This window comes from Scyliorhinus torazame, chromosome 15 (assembly GCF_047496885.1).
Source record: "Scyliorhinus torazame isolate Kashiwa2021f chromosome 15, sScyTor2.1, whole genome shotgun sequence".
Classification (NCBI taxonomy): domain Eukaryota; kingdom Metazoa; phylum Chordata; class Chondrichthyes; order Carcharhiniformes; family Scyliorhinidae; genus Scyliorhinus; species Scyliorhinus torazame.
Genome location: NC_092721.1, coordinates 12,337,039 through 12,357,379, shown reverse-complemented (window position 1 = coordinate 12,357,379; position 20,341 = coordinate 12,337,039). Strand labels below are relative to the sequence as shown.

The following is a 20,341-nucleotide window of genomic DNA, read 5'->3' as shown; positions in this document are numbered from 1 at the left end:
CACAATTTCAGCACCCGCAGTATTTTGGGCTTCCTTCATTTGTAAAGTGTATCGTTTAAAACTTAAAGGTCATGGGCTATTAATCATTTTCACACTGCCTTGGTGTGCTCTTTCTAACACTGGGTGAAATAAATGCCACATAGTAACTAGGTGATTTTATGTGGGGGAAAAAGAAGTATTTTGCTCTGAAAATGTGTGAACATGACATACTGTAGCCAAAATGCAGTAGCAGAATGTTCCTGGAAGACTGCAATTTAAAAAATGCTGGAAACACAGCAGATCAGGCAGCATCTGTGGAGAGAGAGAAATGGCTACCATTTCTGACCTTCACAAAACGCAAACCCAACTGGATTGCCCAATTCTGAAGTGAAGTTTTTAAAAAAAGGGAGACTTTGCAAACTAGGATGAGAACGCTCAAACCTATTCGCAATCTGAAATGAAAAAGTATTTTGCAAGATCCAGCATGCATGGTTACCACGGGCAGAAGAATAGGTTGAGCTGAACAAGATTAACCAATGAACAAAATTGCATTGTTACATTCAAGCAACCAGTGTTTAACCTTCATAAAATTGATTGTTCTCCAATTAAAGAACAGACTCTAAAGCCAGAGTGTTTTAAGCTGACTTCAGAAATATTTCACTTTTCAAAGTAGAGAATGATTTAGTTTATTTGTGGTTTGTTTGCTGTTCCCGTTGAATCTGAAGGATGCAGCGGAGGCATTGCTAATGGAATTTCTCCAGCGCTGGTGTGTGGCGCAGTTCAAGTCTCCGTGCAGCACAGGAGTGCGGTGATGAGAACCACTCTTGTTGACTTGCTAAGGTCTTTGTTGTCAAACACTCGCTTCCGTGGTGTGACCGGGCTGGGACAGCTGATCCGGTGTTGGATCCCCTCGACACTAACCTTTTGAGAGAGCTGGCTGCCATGGTATGGGAAATGCTCAACTTATTCCAGAGTTTCCTCTTCAACATATATGGGTGGTGGAATATTTGGCTAACCAATTATGTGTTGATATGAGTTTTGTTTTGGCAACATATGAGGACAGGCTGAGTTTATTGCATGCAGAATTGAAGGGCTCGAGACTGACTTGCAAAGCTGGTGCAGATTTGGCAATGACACTACAGTCGCCCGCAACTGTAGATCATGTATATCTACGGTGGTCAGTTTAGAGTTGGTACAGAGATTAGCACCGCAAACATTTGTGAAAAATTCCTGCAAAATTAAGTTTGGACTGTGCACTCTTTCTTCCCATCAGCACATGTTCTCCCAACTCCCAAATGGCCAACATTCCAGGTGAGGACACGGAAAGCATTCTAAAGGTACTCTGAAGGTCTCCTTGGAGCATGGCAACATTAACCTTAATGACCGGGAGGTGCTTGCTACCAATTTTTAAGAATGACGATAATCTATCTAAGTTGCATCACACTTCAGGTGGGATTCTCCAGACCCCCAGCAGGCATTCTTTGGCGCCGGGACTCTCTACTCCCATCGCTTGTCAATGGGATTTCCCACTGAAGCCACCCACGCCGCCGGGAAACCCGCGGGGAGGGGGTGTGCTGCCAGTGGCAGCAGAGAATCCCAGCAGCTGGAGAATTCTGATCTTCTGAGTCGCAACATCTTAATCAGGAGGCAGAGTGGTGGCAGAGAGGGAAAAAGGAAGCAAATTCTGTACATCTGATCCCCACTACCTTGCGGAACAACTTCCTTGTGTGCCCAAAGACCTGTGGGTGGAGAATTGGCCTGTTCAGTCACAAGACAACCCGTGTCAGAAAATAGTGACTCTGAGTAGACGTCATCCCCTAATTGGAGGACTGTGGATGACGAGTTTGAGACGTTGACTAGTTATTTTGGGAATGCAGCTTTACGATTGGCAGACAGTGAAAGAGCAGAGAACAATTCCATAAATGTAAATGTTTTGCCAAATTCTATAAAATAATATCTTGGGTGCCTAAGGATATTTATGGGGTGTTCATTTCTGATTGATGTGTGGAGAAAATTAAGATGGTTTTCCCTTTTCTAGTGGGGCTCAGTTACGTCTTTGGCAAATTGCACAATAGTGTTATTGATCTCAATCTTGTTATAGTTACAAGATTCTAGTTCAAAAGAAAAATGCAAAACTCAACTGATTAGTCAAATATTTCTAAAACATTTGTTTAATTTTTGAAGTTGCATTTTGTTCAATCGAACTACATTTTATTCCTGCAGCATACGAGAGCTATAGTAAGAAGAGATTTAATGTTTGAATGCTGCTTGGAAGGTAGGATAATTAAGAATCCTAAAATAACCATCTTGTGAATACTCTACCAATTGGAATGTGAAAACGTTGAAGGGAAATTAGCTTGCAGTGGATTCCCAATATTAAGGGAAACGATGTGCAGTTGTACGGTCCAATCAATGGTGTTTGGACGGTGGCAGAGTGGTTAGCCCTGCTGCCTCACAGGTTCAATTCCAGCCTCGGGTGACTGCCCGTGGAGTTTGCAAGTTAATAATAATAATCTTTTTATTGTCACAAGTAGGCTTACATCAACACTGAAATAAAGTTACTGTGAAAAGCCCCTTGTCGCCACATTTTGGCACCTGTTCTGATACACAGAGGGAGAATTCAGAATTCTCAGCCGGTATGGGAATTGAACCCCCGCTGCTATCCTTGTTCTGCATTACAAACTAGCTGTCTAGCCCACTGAGCTAAACCAGCCCTGCTTCTCCCCGTGTCTGCGTGGGTTTCCTCTGGGTGCTCCGGTTTCCTTCCACAATCCAAAGATGTGCAGGTTTGATAGATTGGGCATGCTAAATTGCCCCTTACTGTCCAAAAGGTTAGACTGGGATACGCCGATAGGGTGGAGGAGTGGGCTTGAGTAGGGTGCTCTATCCAAGGGCCGGTGCAAACTCGATGGCCGAATGGCCTCCTTCTGCACTATGAAATCTGGTTGACAAGTTTAATTTAATTGCGCAGGTATTGAAGTAGCTTCTTGAAGCTTATTTAAATGGGATATCTGCAGTCTCTTTAAAATGAGGTTTTATGGCATTGTTTAGAATAGTGTCGGGCATGTTATTACTTGGTCTGTTATTAGTGCAGTTTATATCAGTTTTATAAAGATCACCAATCTGCAGTCATCTCAACAAATTTATAGAGGACCTCACAACAGGCAGAGTAAGATTTCACAGCATGTTTCTCTAATTCTTCCGCACGACTTTGAACAGCAAAGGGTTGATGAGGGCAATTCTCAAAATGACTGATAAAAACAATTTATTGCTGTGGAGTCTGAGTGTACACATGCCACGGCCCATGCAATGCTTTCTATTCAATAAGCCAAGACCCTGGTCACTTCCCTGTTCAGATACAAAATATCCCAGAATGCTTTATTCAAAAACAAAAAGAGCAAGGTTTTCCTGGTGACCTGACCAACATTTATCTCTTACCCCACACCATCAGAACAGATTAATTGGCCATTCATCTTTGTTGTTTGTGGGATATATCAGTGTGCAAATGATTTGTTGTATTTGCCTATAAAGCAGTAGTGACTGCATTTCAGAAAACAAACTGGTTAGTTGTTTCGGAAATGTGAATATCTCTGCCATAGATATTAGTGTAGAGGTCGACCATTGAAGCCTCAAAAGACCCCTCCCAAAAACAAGGGTCGACTATGAAAATGAATCACTAGTGTGCATCCGGGCAGCCGCCATTTTGAATGTTACGGCCATCCAAAGCGAAGAGTGGCCATGTCTAAAACTCCCAAGCATCTTTGCAACGCAGTCCATAATACCTACATGGCCTCTTGCACCCAGTTATAAGGTACCGGTAAGTAAAACATACATTGGTGAGGTGAAAAATTGAGGCTGGTTACTAATGTGAGCATATCATATCGTGGCTGAAAAGGCGAGTTGATTTGTACATTGAGTATTGCAAACATGTGATTTTTAGGATGCCTGAAAAATAGTTGTCTTATACACCACCATTTATACTCCATAGATTTAAGTAAAATATGCAAGTTGGAAGAGAATGATTCTGTGGTGCAAAGCAACATTAAGACATGTTGTCTTTATATCATGTGGTCAAAGATTAAATCCATTTTAATCCAGCGTTGCCAAACTCACTCCTTCCATTTCAAGCCTCGCAAAATGAAGAATTTTATGAATGGAATGGGAAGTCAGCAGAAAAGCGATGGTTGCACTGTTACTTCACTAATTTATGCCCCAACCTGTATCTCTACCCCCTTTATCCAGGTTAGGTGGATTGGCCATGCTAAATTGCCCTTGGTGTCCAAAAAGGTTGGTTGGGGTTTCTGGGTTATGGGGATAAGAAGGAGATGTGGGCTTAAGTAGGGTGCCCTTTACAAGGGCCGGTACAGACTCGATGGGCCGAATGGCCGCCTCCTGCACTGTAAATTCTATGACTTACTGCCAAAATACTTAATCAGATCTGCATTACTTTGAGGTACAATTTAGATTCTTTCCTTCATCGGAGTCATCATTGCTGATCATTGCAGGAGAAACAAAACTCTTAAATTTACCCATCATCCAATAAGCTAACAATCAGAAAATGCAGGGTTCTTTGTGTATATATAATATCTACCTGTCTACGTTTTAATTTTAAGATGAACTATTTCTGCAGTTAATTATCAGTGGGGATGTGAGCTATCCAGCAGCTGTTCTGAATTTGTTTATTTAACCAGAATTGTGCACACACAGAACATACAGTGCAGAAGGAGGCCATTCAGACCATCGAGTCTACACTGACCCACTTAAGCCCTCACTTCCACCCTATCCCCCTAACCCAATAACCCCTCCTTTTTGGACACTAAGGGCAATTTAGCGTGGCCAATCCACCTAACCTGCATATCTTTGGACTGTGGGAGGAAACCGGGGCACCTGGAGGAAACCCACACAGACACGGGGAGAACGTGCAGACTCTGCACAGACAGTGACCCAGCAGGGAATTGAACCTGGGACTCTGGCGCTGTGAAACCACAGTGCTAACCACTATGCTACCGTGCTGCCACTTAACATGGACTAGCAATATAAAAGGTTCAGTATTTGTATTGTTTCAGAAAGTTTTTTTTCCCCAAATGAATGAATGATAACGGCAATCAAGCCATGGCAGATGAGCCACCCCATGGTCCATCCAGTCTGTTCTGTGTAGTTGTGAAGCCAAATGTCGTCTCTTAAGCAGTCCTTCGGGATCAGGGATGAGTTCACTCCTCGTCAATAGGTTCTGAGGTGGCTGATAAGTCCAGTGCATAATCTGCAGACTCTGCCATGGTTGGGGCAGGCTGTGCTTAAAAGGGTTGGATCGAGGGGTTGTTTGAAAGTTTGTGTGCTTTCTCCACCTTGACCTCAACTCTGTGTGTTGCTGAATTAAGTGTTTTTAAAATTCATTTATGGGATGTTGATGCCGCTGGCTAGACCAGCATTAATTGCCCATCCCTAGTTGCCCTTGAGAAGGTGGTGGTCTGCTGCCTTCTTGAGCAGCAGTCCCTGAGGTATAGGTACCCCCACAGTACAGTTCGGGAGGGATTTTGACCCAAGGACAGTGAAGGGGAACAGTGATATAGTTCCAAGACAGGAGGGTGAGTGACTTGGAGGTAACCCTCCAGGTGCTGGTGGACCCAGGAACTGCTGCTCTTAATCTTCTAGATGGTAGGGGTCGTGGGTTTGGAAGGTGCTGCCTAAGGAACCTTGGTGAGTTACTGCAGCCCATCTTTTAGTTGGTACACATGGCTGTCACTGTTCGGTAGTGGGAGAGACTGGATATTTGTGGAAAGGGTGGTAATCAAGCTGGCTGCTTTGTCCTGGACAATGTTGAGATTCTTGAGTGTTGTTGGAGTTGCACTCACCCAGGCAAGTGGAGAGCATTCCATTACACTCCTGACTTGTGCCTTGTAGATGGCGGACAGGCTTTGGGGAGTCTGGAGGTGAGTTACTCGCCGCAGAATTCCTAACCTTTGACTTACTCTGATAGTCACAGCATTTATGCGGCTAGTCCAATTTGGTTTCTGGTCAACCCCCAGGATACTGATTGTGGGGGATTCAGCAATGGTAATGCCACTGAATGTCATGGGGCGATGGTTAGATATTCTCTTGTTGAAGATAGTCATTGCCTGGCACTTGTGTAGTGCTAGTGTTATTTGCCACCTGTCAGCCAAAACTTGGATATTGTCCAGATCTTGCTGCGATTGGACATGGACAGCTTCAGTATCTGAGGTGTTGCGAATGGTGCTGAACATTTTGCAGTCATCTGCAATCATCCCCACTTCTGACCTTATGATGGAAAGGTCATTAATGAAGCAGATTAACATGGATGGGCCCAGGACATTGCACTGAGGAACTCCTCAGTTCAAGACCTTTGAGAGGATTGACCTTTGTGCCAGGGATGACTCCAACCAGCGGAGGGCTTTCCCCCTGATTCCCATTGACTCCAATTTTGCTAGGGCTCGTTGATGCCACACTTGGTCTAATGCTGCCTTAATGTTAAGGGTAGTCACGCTCACCTCACCTCTGGTATTTAGCTCTTTGCCATGTTTGAACCAAGGCTGTAATGAGGTAAGGAACTGAGTGACCCTGGTGGAGCTTAGACTGAGTGTCTGAGAGCAGGTTATTGCTGGGCAAGTGTTGCTTGATAGCACTGTTGGTGACTCCTTCCATCACTTTACTTATGATCGAAAGTAGACTGAAGGGGCAGTAATTGGACGAGTTGGGTTTGTCCTATTTCTTGTGTACAGGACATACCTGGGAAATTCTCTACATTGCCGGGTAGATGCCAGTGTTGCAGCTGAACTGGAACAACTTGGCTAGGGGTGCGGCAAGTTCAGGAGCACAAGTCTTCAGTGCTATTGCTGGAATATTGTCAGGGCCATAGTTTTTGCAGTATCCAGTACCTTAAGCCGTTCCTTGATATCACTTGGAGTGAATCGAATTGGTTGAAGACTGGCATCTGGGGACCTCCGGAGGAGTGTTCAATCCGGATGTGTTCAATGCCTTCCCGAATGAGCCTTCTCCATTTCGGCCAGCCACAGGTCATGAGCCAGCGGGTATGTTTGACCTCTTCAGGATGTCTTGAGGACATCCTTAAAACATTTTCACTGTCCTCTGGGGAATAATGGTCTGTGACTGACCAAATTGGAGAGGATTCATTCAGGAGGCGCTGAACACATTTGAGAGAAAAGGGGGATGCCTCGTCCTCTGCATCCTTTTCAGAGGCTCAATATCCCCACTGTGTGAGGCGACAGAAACGGCACGCAGCATTTTAGCTGGGGTCTAACCAGGGTCTTGTCAAAATCAAAATGGTGGGCTTTGTTTTACAGTGAATTGTCCTCCAATTTAAAACTCTATTCACTTTAACTATAGCTTCATAGCGTTGGCCATGAACTTTCAAGAATGATGAAAGTTGCCACCCAGGTTGAGAGGGTTGTTCAGGCGTACGGTGTGTTAGCTTTTATTGGTAGAGGGATTGAGTTTCGGAGCCATGAGGTCATGTTGCAGCTGTACAAAACTCTGGTGCGGCGAAGATCTTATGAGGAAAGGCTGAGGGACTTGAGGCTGTTTTCGTTAGAGAGAAGAAGGTTAAGAGGTGACTTAATTGAGGCATACAAGATGATCAGAGGATTGGATAGGGTGGACAGTGAGAGCCTTTTTCCTCGGATGGTGATGTCTAGCACGAGGGGACATAGCTTTAAATTGAGGGGAGATAGATATAGGACAGATGTCAGAGGTATGTTCTTTACTCAGAGAATAGTAAGGGCGTGGAATGCCCTGCCTGCAACAGTAGTGGACTCGCCAATACTAAGGGCATTCAAATGGTCATTGGATAGACATATGGACGATAAGGGAATAGTGTAGATGGGCTTTAGAGTGGTTTCACAGGTTGGCGCAACATCGAGGGCCGAAGGGCCTGTACTGCGCTGTTATGTTCTATGAGATATCCAGATCTTTCTTTCACCACTGGCTTTAAATGTTATCTGTGGGGTAGAAGTATATAGTTATTTATCTTTCTTCATGAGTCCATCTACCCACGTGAATAATACTGCTCTAAACTAACCATCTTTTGTCAAATATCGACCATTATTCCAATACATTTTGCAGTAGTGGAGCATCCTGTACAATCGGAACACTTGCACAAATCTTAAATCATGCAAACTTGCGAATCATATCCTAAGAGCACCAGCTAATTATGAGAATGGTTCTTCAAAGATCCCAACACCAATCCTAGCAAGACACTATTGGTAATCTGTCTCCAACGATCCAGATCCATTGACTACAGCCTCCTGTGTCTAGACATTTAGCCAGTTCTCAAACCATTGTTGCCGTTTACCTCTAATTCCACAGGATTATACCTTTGTAGAGAAGCCCACACTGAGGTTTTTTTTTCAAAAGCTTATTTTGAATTTCAGGTTAACTTGGTGATATCTTCAGAAACGGATAAAATGTTTCAAACCAATGGATCACCTTTTCGGAGGTTGTGTTGGCTGCCCCTGATGAGGGATATATAGTGGGTCATATAGGGAATGTCTATAAAGATTCTTCTCTCATATCTTGCCTACTAATATAGCTCATAGGCCTATCATTGCCCAGTTTCTGTCTGGTCGCCCTTTCTAAAACCTTTTAATTAAAAAAAAATCTTGTAATATTTATAGAATATGCAATATGGTAGAAGCACAGCTTTTATGTATCTCAAATATTGTGCGTTTTTAAAGTGATCCTTTTCCTCACCTGGAGATGGTGCAAATTTGAAAGTAGGCTTTTTATCCAGCGACATAGTCTGAAAAGAAGGCAGTTTAGTTACAGATTGCAGGGCCACTGCTGTCTTGAATGGTTTACAGCAAAGGAGAGTGGGATGCAAGTAAGCTGATTTAATAAATCTCATTAAAGTTTATTCTTTTGCTGACTCAAATACTGGGAGGTGACTTATGCTGTCAGAACATATCCTCCCAGAATTGTGCAGGCAGTGTCTAAAACTCACAGCCTGTCATTCCCGTATCCAACAACAATTGGATCAAATCAACCATATATAGCTGAGTAGCACAGCCATAGTAGGACTCTGGGTCTACAACCAGGTGCACTTCCAGGCAATCCTAGAGCAACACTTCCATTCAAACGCTAAAATTGTGATGTTTAGCTTGTTCTGAAGAATTCCAGTGTTAAATTTACTATCCGGGATGGGTATGAATAAAATGTGTAAATAGTGATTTCAAGGCCGCTGAATAGGATTAATCCTTTCACTAAAGTATTTGTTCAAGCAACTTGGGACTGCCTGTTTCACAATTAGCCAATTATGAGTATGGGTTTTGCTATGGGATCTGTAGTTTCAAAACCTTTTGGGGGACCGTCCCTACCTCCGAAAGGAAATCCAACCTTCCAAGTTTCTACGAAAATTAAAATGGAAATAGAAATTGAAACGTCATATTTCTGGGAAAAGTGCAACTTGTTGAAAGCATATAAAAGACACTGAGCCCTCTTGAGCTTGGCGCAGGCAGGTTGAAGAAGATGGAGGCTGAATCCAGGAACTGGGAATCGGCAAATTCACTGTTTGCTGCAATTGTTTCTGTTACTTTGAAGGTAACATGAGAGTGACGTCATCAAATCCACTATAAAGTTCAGGAGGTCCAGCAGACTCGTGCCGTTTTGGTGAAGACTAGTGTTTGTGGAACTCTGGGTACTTGTCAGCTGGGAATCCGGCTAAATCAGCTGGACAAAGAGAAGCTGAAGTTCTTCATGATGAAGACTGTTTTGAAGGACATTGGTGTAGAGGTGCCTGCTATTTATGCAAAGTGGCCTCTGAGAAATCTGTAAAGATAGATCTTTGTGTCGGCTACTTAGTGTAATTTCTAGTTTCTACTCCGTATAATCTGCTTGTTGTTTCCTGTTTAATTGATGTTGACCTTGGTTTGATTGTTTCAGTAGATGTTTTAATAAGTGAAACCTTGTCCATTGGTTCTTTCTGTTGGGGTCATTTTGGATGTTTGGTTCTTTCACGCTATTGGTCTCTATGGGGGTTGTAACAGTTAAGTCACAACCTTTTCGGGACTGATCTTGTACCAAATGATGTAACAATTTGGAGCGATGATTAATTGAAGTACCACAGTTGGCTTTTAAATTCAGTTTGATGTACTTTTGTAGATCACTATAACAAATCATAGCATGTAAATATGATACTGTATAGTCATGGTGGATATCTGCTCAACTTCAGTAAGCTTCTCTCGTGTAGCATATTGATTAGAAGAATGTCCCTACCTAATGCTGAACTTTGAAATGCCTTAACTTTGAAATATTTATCACTTAATTATTACCGTCAGTTCTTGGAAATATACATTCTAATCAGACTTTTTTTATTTGTTCAGGATGTGGGCACCGCTGGCTGGGCCAGCATTTATTTCTCATCCCTAATTGCCTTTGAACTGGGTTTAGTTTAAGATTGTCAGACGTATTGATATATTTTTAAAAAAATATATTTTATTCAAATTTTTCGGTCAAACAAAACAATACAAAGGTTTACCTTTTTACAACAATAAAACAATATATATAACTGTGACCGTTTTAATAAATAAATAATATATAAACTAAATGGCAACTGCCATAACAAAAATAATAACTCCTCCAGAGATAAATCAAGCAATCCAATATACATAACCAAGTACAAATATCTATACAAAAACACCCCTGAGGACCTCCCCTCCCCCTCCCCCCTGGGTTGCTGCTGTTGCCTTCCCATTTCCTTTATCGTTCTGCGAGGTAGTCAATGAACGGTTGCCACCGCCTGGTGAACCCTTCAGCCGAACCCCTTAGTGCGAACTTTATCCGTTCTAGTTTTATAAACCCTGCCATGTCATTTATCCAGGTCTCCACGCCCGGGGGTTTGGCTTCCTTCCACATAAGCAATATCCTTCGCCGGGCTACTAGGGACGCAAAGGCCAAGACATCAGCCTCTTTCGCCTCCTGCACTCCCTGCTCTTCTGCAACCCCAAATATAGCCAACCCCCAGCCTGGCTCGACCCGGACCCCCACCACCTTCGAAAGCACCTTTCCCACCCCCACCCCCACAGAACCCCTGCAATGCTGGGCATGACCAAAACATGTGGGTGTGGTTTGCTGGGCTTCTCGAGCATCTCCCACACCTATCCTCTACCCCAAAAAATTTACTGAGCCTAGCTCCGGTCATATGCGCCCTGTGCAAAACCTTGAATTGTATCAGGCTTAGCCTGGCGCACGAGGACGACGAGTTTACCCTACGTAGGGCATCAGCCCACAGCCCCTCCTCAATCTCTTCCCCCAGCTCTTCTTCCCATTTCCCCTTCAGCTCATCCACCATGATCTCCCCCTCGTCCCTCATTTCTCTGTATATATCCGACACCCTACCATCCCCCACCCATGTCCCTGAGATCACTATCTTGAACCTCCTGCGTCGGGGGCTGCAGGAATTCCCTCACCTGTTGCCTCGCAAATGCCCTCAGTTGCATGTACCGAAATGCATTCCCTTGGGGCAACCCATATTTTTCCGTCAGCGCTCCCAGACTCGCAAACGTCCCGTCTACGAGCAGATCTCTCAGTTGCACAACCCCAGCTCTCTGCCATGCTCCAAATCCCCCATCTATTCTCCCCGGGACAAACCTATGATTATTTCTTATCGGGGACCGCACCGAGGCTCCCGTCCTTCCCCTATGTCGTCTCCACTGCCCCCAAATTTTTAGCGTTGCCACCACCACTGGACTTGTGGTGTATTTCTTCGGGGAGAACGGCAACGGCGCCGTCACCAGTGCTTGTAGGCTGGTTCCTTTGCAGGATGCCATCTCCAATCTCTTCCACGCCGCTCCCTCCCCTTCTCCCATCCACTTACACACCATTGAGATATTGGCAGCCCAGTAGTATTCACTTAGGCTCGGTAGTGCCAGCCCCCCCCCCCCCCCATATCCCTGCTACGCTGCAAGAACCCCCTCCTCACTCTCGGGGTCTTCCCGGCCCACACAAAACTCATGACACTTTTCTCAATTTTCTTGAAAAAAGCCTTCGTGACCATCACCGGAAGGCACTGAAACACAAAAAGGAATCTCGGGAGGACTACCATTTTGACCGCCTGCACCCTACCCACCAGTGACAGGGGCCCATGTCCCATCTCTTAAAATCCTCCTCCATCTGTTCCACCAATCGTGTTAAATTAAGCCTATGTAAGGTTCCCCAACTCCTGGCTATCTGAATCCCTAAGTACCTGAAATCTCTTATTACCTTCCTCAGCGGTAAATCATCTATTCCCCTGCTCTGCACCCCCGGATGCACCACAAACAACTCACTCTTCCCCATATTCAATTTGTACCCCGAAAATTCCCCAAACTCCGAGTGTCTGCATTATCTCAGGCATCCCCTCCACTGGGTCCGCAACATACAGCAATAAATCATCTGCATACAAAGATACCCGGTGTTCTTCTCCTCCCCCGAGTACTCCCCTCCACTTCCTGGAGCCCCTCAGTGCTATGGCCAGGGGCTCAATCGCCAATGCAAACAGTAACGGAGACAGGGGACACCCCTGCCTCGTCCCTCTATGAAGACGGAAGTAGTCAGACCTCTGCCTGTTCGTGATCACACTCGCCACCGGGGCCCTGTACAGCAGCTGTACCCATCCAATAAACCCTTCTCCAAAACCAAATCTCCTCAGCACCTCCCACAGATAATCCCACTCCACTCTGTCGAATGCTTTCTCGGCGTCCATCGCCACCACTATCTCCGCCTCCCCCTCTGGTGGGGGCATCATCATTACCCCTAGCAACCTCCGTATGTTCGTGTTCAGCTGTCTCCCCTTAACAAACCCAGTTTGATCCTCGCGGACCACCCCCGGGACACAGTCCTCTATCCTCGTCGCCATCACCTTGGCCAGGAGCTTAGCATCTACATTTAAAAGGGAAATGGGCCTGTAGGACCCACACTGCAGTGGGTCTTTATCCTTCTTCAAAAGGAGCGATATCGTCGCCTCCGACATAGTCGGGGGCAACTGCCCCCTTTCCCTGGCCTCATTAAAGGTTCTCGTCAAAAGCGGGGCCAGTAGGTCCATATATTTCCTATAAAATTCCACCGGGAATCCGTCTGGTCCCGGGGCCTTCCCCGCTTGCATGCTCCCAATCCCTTTTACCACCTCCTCCATCTCAACCTGTGCTCCCAGTCCCGCCCTCCCCTGCTCCTCCACCTGAGGGAATTCCAGCTGATCCAGGAAACACCTCATTCCCTCCTTCCCTTCCGGGGGCTGAGCCTTATATAACACCTCATAGAATGCCTTGAACACCCCGTTCACTCTCTCCCCTACCCGTTCCATCTCTCCCTCCTCATCTCTCACCCCACCTATCTCCCTCGCTGCTCCCCTCTTCCTCAATTGGTGGGCCAGTAGCCGACTCGCCTTTTCTCCATACTCATACTGTACACCCTGTGCCCTCCTCCACTGTGCCTCTGCCTTACCCGTGGTCAGCAGGTCAAACTCCACATGTAACCTTTGTCTTTCCCTGTACAGTCCCTCCTCCGGTGCCTCTGCATATTGCCTGTCCACCCTCAAAAGTTCTTTCAGCAATTGCTCCCTTTCTTTACCCTCTTGCTTCCCTTTATGTGCCCTTATGGATATCAGTTCCCCTCTGACCACCGCCTTCAACGCCTCCCAGACCACTCCCACCTGAACCTCCCCATTGTCATTAAGCTCCAAGTACCTTTCAATACACCCCCTCACCCTTAAACATACCCCCTCATCCACCAATGAGCCCATATCCATTCTTCAGAGTGGGTGCTGTTCTTTTTCCTCTCCTACCTCCAGGTCTACCCAATGTGGAGCGTGGTCCGAAATGGCTATGGCCGTATATTCCGTCCCTGTCACCTTCGGAATCAGTGCCCTTCCCAAGACAAAAAAGTCTATCCGTGAGTATACTTTGTGAACATGGGAGAAAAATGAAAACTCCTTACTCCTAGGCCTACTAAATCTCCAGGGGTCTACCCCTCCCATCTGCTCCATGAAGTCCTTGAGCACCCTGGCCGCTGCCGGCCTCCTCCCGGTCCTGGACCTCGACCGGTCCAGCCATGGATCAAGCACCGTATTGAAGTCTCCCCCATTACCAACTTTCCCGCCTCCAGGTCCGGGATACGTCCCAACATACGCCTCATAAAATTTGCATCATCCCAGTTCGGGGCGTATACGTTCACCAGAACCACCGCCTCCCCTTGCAATCTGCCACTCACCATCACATATCTACCCCCACTATCTGCCACTATGGTCTTTGCCTCAAACAGTACCCGTTTCCCCACTAAGATAGCCACCCCCCTATTCTTCGCATCTAAACCCGAATGAAACACCTGTCCCACCCATCCTTTACGTAGTCTGACCTGGTCTATCAGTTTCAGATGCGTCTCCTGCAACATAACCACATCTGCCTTTAATTTTTTTAGGTGTGCGAGTACCCGTGCCCTTTTAATTGGCCCGTTCAGCCCTCTCACGTTCCACGTGATCAGCCGGGTTGGGGGGTTCTTTACCCCGCCCCCCCTTGTCGATTAGCCATCCCCTTTTTTAACCCAGCTCCTCACCCGGTTCCCACGTACCCGTATATCCCCCCGACGGTGCCCTCCCGCCTCAACCACCCCATCCCATAACAGCTCCCCCTTCTCCTTAGCAGCAGCAACCCAATTAACCCCCCCCCCCCCTCCGCTAGATCCCCCTCTAGCGTAGTTGCACCCCCCATGTTGCTCCCAGAAGTCAGCAAACTCTGGCTGACCTCGGCTTCCCCCCTTATCCTCGGCTCCCACTGTGCGAGGCCCCCTCCTTCCTGCGTCCCTGTTCCCGCCATAATTACCACAGCGCGGGAACAAAGCCCGCGTTTCCCACTCGGCCCCGCCCCTAATGGCTGGCGCCCACAGTTCCTCATGCTCCCCCCCCCCCCCCCCCCCCCCCCCCAACATGGGGAAGAGAGAAAAGTTACAGGATCACAAGATTAACAAATTGAAAAATCATCCACCCCCCCCTATAATCACCCCACCACTTTGTCCCAAAAGCTCTTTCACTCGCCAGACTATTCCAGCTTCTCGTCCACAATGAATGTCCTCGCCTCTTCTGCCGTCTCAAAGTAGTGGTGCTTCCCTTGGTGTGTGACCCACAATCTCGCCGGTTGCAACATTCCAAACTGGACCTTCTTTTTGTGAAGCACCGCCTTAGCCCGATTGAAACTTGCCCTCCTTCTCGCCACCTCCGCACTCCAATCTTGGTATACGCGGATCACTGCGTTCTCCCACCTACAGCTCCGAGTTTTCTTCGCCCATCTGAGAACCGTCTCTCTGTTATTGTAGCGGAGAAACCTCACCACTCTGGCTCGAGGTATTTCTCCAGCCTTTGGTCTTCGCGCCAAAACTCGATAAGCTCCCTCCACCTCCAAAGGGCCCGTCGGGGCCTCTGATCCCATTAGCGAGTGAAGCATCGTGCTCACATGTCCTGACGTCCGCCCCTTCTGCGCCTTCGGGAAGACCCAGGACTCTTAAATTCTTCCTCCTTGAGTTATTCTCCAGCGCTTCCAACCTCTCCACACACCTTTTATGCTGTGCCTCGTGCGTTTCTGCCTTCACCACCAGGCCCTGTATTTCATCTTCGTTTTCAGCAGTCTTTGCCTTCATGACCCGAAGCTCCAGCTCTTGGGTCCTCTGCTCCTCTTTTAGTCATTCAATCGCCTGCAATATCGGGGCCAACAGCTCCTTCTTCAACTCCTTCTTCAGCTCTTCCACACAGCGCCGCAGGAACTCCTGCTGCTCCGGGCCCCATAGCAAACGGCCACCTTCCGACGCCATCTTGCTTTGAGCTTCCCTTCCTTGCCGCTGCTCCAGAGGATCCTCCGCAATCCGGCCGCTATCCTCTCCCTTTTCCATGCGTGTCCGGGGGGGGATTCCCTTCTGGTTTACCGCACAGTGTTTTTGCCGTTTAAATTGCCGTTGGGGCTCCTATTAAGAGCCCAAAAGTCCGTTCCAACGGGAGCTGCCGAAACGTGCGACTCAGCTGGTCATTGCCGCACCCGGAAGTCCCGACGTATTGATATTGAAGAACAATGACTTTCAGCTGCATTTTCTGACTGAAGTCAGTCATGTCAAGTTGCACTTGTTAACTCTTATTTAAATTAGAAGCTGTAAATTAAAGCATTAGCCCATCATTTTTTAATGTTTGACCTGGGCTTGTAGTTGGGGGGAGAGTGAGGGTAAATTTAAAACACATCTATGAGAATGCTGTTGCTGTGATCGACGGGCTCCTCTTTGGTTTGGGCTCCTCGGGGAGCAGAGAGGGTTGATCCATTCAATTGGACATTGGTCTTTTTTTTAAGAATATAATACTTTGAATAGAGTATATGAGTAATTTGAGGCATGGCATATGGAATGTGTAACATGCACGGAAAGGAACAAGTGACTTGGGGTGTAGTAGTTCCCAAAGCTCTCCCACTGAGAGTTTTCCTTGTCTCCTGTCTGGGTCTATTGCAGACTAATTGATAGAGATTGATGACCATGCTTAGACAACAACCCCATTATCTTTTTACACAACTGCCAGCGTGACAGAAAGTAACTACATCTTTTATCCTCCCATAATTTCTCTTTCCTATACTCTTATTGACATTACACGATATTTTTGCCTATCACCATTCTGAACTTGCATGCAGTATTTCATTTTGAAACTGGCCGTTTTACAGCACCTTTTGGCACCAGTAAGTTTCCTGCTACACTGAATTAAACTGAGTTTTATCTAAAGAATGTCAAACCCATGTGTATTGCAGCCCCATTGAATATTTAATTAACTGTTTGAATGATTATACCTACCTGACTGAAGTTTGGAGTACCCCTCATTGCCAGCCACTTAACACGCTGTTTTCTTAATAAAATAGTAAAGGTTTTGCTGTACTTGCAGTGCACCATTATTGTGCACTGACCTAGTTGGAAAGTGTGATCAAATACTGGGATAGAATGCTGAATAGCCTGGCAATTTATTATGGTATTAGATTCCACCCCCACCACCTCCCAATGTCATATGGAAAGTGTAACCTGCTCGGAAAGGAACAAGTGACTTGGGATGTAATAGTTCCCAAAGCTCTCCCACTGAGGGTTTTCTTTACCTCCTGTCTGCGTTTGAATCCAAGCTTTGACTGTTCCACCGACTTCCTTCTCTTGTTAAATATTCATTTGACTATTTTTGGTAGCCTGGTCCCTTTTAGGGGACAGGATTAGCAGCTCGAATGACTGGTCCGTCACCAGCCGCATGGGAGTGCTGAACCCCGGCCAGTAGCGCGTCAGCTGGGACCCAGGCAGAGTGAAAGCCGGAGCTGGGGAGTTAACACCTATATATAGTTGCTCTGTGCCAGTATCACACTAGCTTTTTGTCTTCTACGATAAACCCCTTCGGCTTACACTTAAAGCTTCCAGCATATCTGTCTCGAGCCACCAGACTATTCAAGTGCTCTCCTGGCCATCTCCTACATGCTTCTATTTGTAAATTTGAGGTCATCCAAAACTCTTTGTCCTTCCTCAGACCACGTCCCAGTCACCCATTGCCCCTTTTATTACTGACCCACGCTGACTCCCAGTTCAGCAGCGCTTTGATTTTAAAATTCTCGTCGTTGATTTCACACACCCCTGTAGCCTCGCCCTCCCGACCTCTTAACATCCCCGGATCCCAGAACCTTTCAAGATAATAGATCTGACCTCTTGCGCATTGCCAATTTTAATTGTACCATGATAGGTGGCTGTGCTTTCAGCTGCCGAGGCCTGAAGATCTGGAACTGCCTCCCTAAAGCTCTCTGCTTCCTTCTCCTCCTCCAAGGTGCTCGTTAAAAACTATCTCTTTGACAGACCTTTTGACCATCTGGCCTAATATTACCTTGTGTGGCTAGCTGTCATATTATTTAATATCTCTCCTTTGCAGCACCATGGGATGTTTTATTACATTAAAGATGCCAAGTTGTTGTGTATAACTGAGTTATACAGTGCAAGACCGTTGGCACTCATCAGTTAAGTGGCTTGAAATGTTTACTGATTTTTCCCTCTGATTTTGTATATTTTGGTGAAACTTTAAAGAAACATTGTTTCTCTGACTGTATTTAGAACTTTAGCTAGTTAGAAGTAAATTACAGGGGTGCGGCATGTGGCACAGTGGTTAGCACTGGGACTACAGCGCTCAGGACCCGGGTTCGAATCCCGGCCCTGGGACATTGTCCGTGTGGAGTTTGCACATTCTCCCCGTGCCTGTGTGGGTTTCACCCCCACAACCCAAAGATGTGCAGGTTAGGTGAATTGGCCATGCTAAATTGACTTTTAATTGGGGGGGGAAAAATAATTGGGTACTCTTTAAAAAAAAAAAAATTTTTAAAGAAGTAAATTACAGGCTGATTGCTGACTGACAATTATGCTACTAGGAGAAGGTAAATTGCAGATGCTCCTACATGCATTGACTTTGAGAAACTAATGAACAGTCAGTCTCTCTCTCTCTCTCTCTCTCTCTCTGACACTACTCCTGTGAAGTGCCTGGGAATGTTTCATTATGCTAAAAGTACTGTATAAAAATGTTACTGGGCTATCTAAATTGAAGCAGCAAAAACTGGTGAGTAACAATCTTGAAATATCATTGTACTGCATTGGATTGTTAAGAGGGAACCAAAGATTTATGAAGTTGTTCAGTTGGTAGTGGATAATCTGGCATTGCCCACAGCAAACGAGTAGATGCTGAGTCTGTGAACTACGTTTTCTTAGCCTTTCATTCTGTGTTCTGAGAGGCTGAGTAAATTGGGCCTATACTCTTTGGAGTTTAGAAAATTGAGAGGCAATCTCATTGCAACATACAAGATTCTGAAGGGGTTTGATAAGAGAGATTGTTTCCATTGGTCGGGGAATCTAAAACAGTGGGACACAGTCTCTGGGTAAAGGGTTGATCATCCAGAGCTGAGATGAGGAGAAATTACTTCATTCAAAGGATTGTGAATCTTAGGAATTCTCTACCTCAGAAGTTTGTGCATACTTAAGGCTACGATAAGACCGATTTTTGTTATCTCCGAATCGAGGGATAAGGGGAGTGGGCAGGAAAGTGGAGTTGAAACCCAAGATCAACCATGATCGAATTGAGTGGACGAGCAGGATCAAAAGGCCAAATGGTCTATCCCTCCTATTTCTTGTGTTCTTTCTTGCTCTTTTTTTCACTCTTCTTTGGTCCTCCTTTTCTTTCTTCCCCTTCCTTGATCATTTTGATCTTTCCTCTTTTTATCTTTGTTTTTCTCTATAACCTTGAGATGTCAGGTAATGGATGGGAGGGCACAGGCTATTTTCCGGTGATAGGTGTGGAAAGGAAATCTCATGTGAAGGAGAGTTTCCCCACTCTTCAAAGTAGCGGCCATGGGATTTTTAAAAACGTTTTTCTAATTAAAGGTCAATTTAGCGTGACCATTCCACTTACCCTGCACATCTTTGGGTGAGACCCATGCAGGCACCGGGAGAATGTGTAAACTCCATACGGACAGTGACCCAGAGCTGGGATCGAATGTAGGTCCTCGTCACTGAGGCTGCAGTGCTAACCATTGTGCCACCGCGCTGCCCCTCCCATGGGATCTTTTAATTCCAGCTGAGAGGGTGTAGGATGGAAATCACTCTTTTCCCCAACGACATTTAAAAAAATAAATTTAGAGTACCCAATTCATTTTTTCCAATTAAGGGGCAATTTAGCGTGGCCAATCCACCTACCCTGCACATCTTTGGGTTGTGGGGGGCAAAACCCACGCAAACACAGGGAGAATGTGCAAAATCCACACAGACAGTGACCCAGAGCCGGGATCGAACCTGGGACCTCGGCGCCGTGAGGCAGCAGGGCTAACCCACTGCGCCACCGTGCTGCCCCCCAACGGCATTTAAAAAATAAAAAAAATTATGGATTCTGTTTCTACTTTTCCTGATGATCACATGTACATTAATTCTCTGCATCAAAACATTTCCTAACCTCATTCCTTATTCCTTTGGTGATCTTAAATTCCTGCTCATTAGTCACTAGTGCAAATAGTTTCTTTTTAAATTCATGTTACTTCAAAATGGAGGTTTAAATACCTTTCTTGGATCTCCTTTTGAACTTGTTTTCAGTAATAGAAGTTTTACATGATATGAAATGTACTACTTAGCAGCTCCAGAAATTAGTGTCGTCAAATATAAGTGGCACCAGAGGATGATCAAGCTATGCAGCACCATCTGGTGATGTGACAGGGAGCTGTTACAGGCCAGTAGAGATATATGTTTGAGGTTCCGTTACAGCACCTCCAGTGATGTAACCGGTAAGTGTTCATATTTGAACATTGGTATTCCTATCAGAAATGCGTGCATCGCAGGTTTGAGTGAA

At 45.9% G+C, this 20,341-nt stretch overlaps 1 protein-coding gene across 6 annotated transcripts in view; it reads left to right on the top strand.

Annotated features, from left to right (window-relative positions):
- mbnl2 (muscleblind-like splicing regulator 2) overlaps positions 1–20,341 on the top strand; it is a 120,016-nt gene that overhangs the window by 2,047 nt on the left and 97,628 nt on the right. The window contains exon 2 of one of the 6 annotated variants that reach the window (XM_072476105.1): positions 2,203–2,254. The exons of the other annotated variants lie outside the window; for them this stretch is intronic. The gene's annotated coding sequence lies outside the window, so the exon portion shown is untranslated. The remainder of the gene's footprint in view (positions 1–2,202; positions 2,255–20,341) is intronic. 6 annotated transcript variants of the gene reach the window in all.